Genomic DNA, 392 nt, shown 5'->3' on the forward strand with positions numbered 1-392 from the left:
TCACCATTTCCCAGAGCCAGGAGAAGTGCTTTGTGGCGCCTGAGGAGCCGGGCCCTGCCCCCGGCCTGGTGCTCATCCACAAGGGCCTGGGCTTCAGCACCTGGGCGGGGGTGATGGAGGTGGGGACGGGCAGCCGACAGCCTCGCCTTACCCCACAGAGCTCTGAGAGGGGCTCGGGTGTCTGAGCGTGGGTGTGCGTCCTCTCTGGGCTCCCGATAGAGGCCAGTCTGTGACAAGCAGGTCAGGGACTTCCCTTCCTGTTTCCAGACAACCACATTGTTCCCCAAGACCCTCAATAAGGTGAACCACTTACGGATCTTCTGTGAAGTTTTCCTGTCAGCCCACAGGGGGCTTGTTCTGCCCGCCTCCCTGGGAACTCCTCGAGGTGCCTG

At 62.2% G+C, this 392-nt stretch overlaps 1 protein-coding gene across 1 annotated transcript in view; it reads left to right on the top strand.

The window, feature by feature from the left end:
* ZNF408 (zinc finger protein 408) overlaps positions 1-392 on the top strand; it is a 14,298-nt gene that overhangs the window by 4,955 nt on the left and 8,951 nt on the right. The window lies entirely within an intron of this gene.

Source organism: Bison bison, unplaced genomic scaffold (assembly GCF_000754665.1).
Source record: "Bison bison bison isolate TAMUID 2011002044 unplaced genomic scaffold, Bison_UMD1.0 scf7180017864178, whole genome shotgun sequence".
NCBI lineage: Eukaryota > Metazoa > Chordata > Mammalia > Artiodactyla > Bovidae > Bison > Bison bison.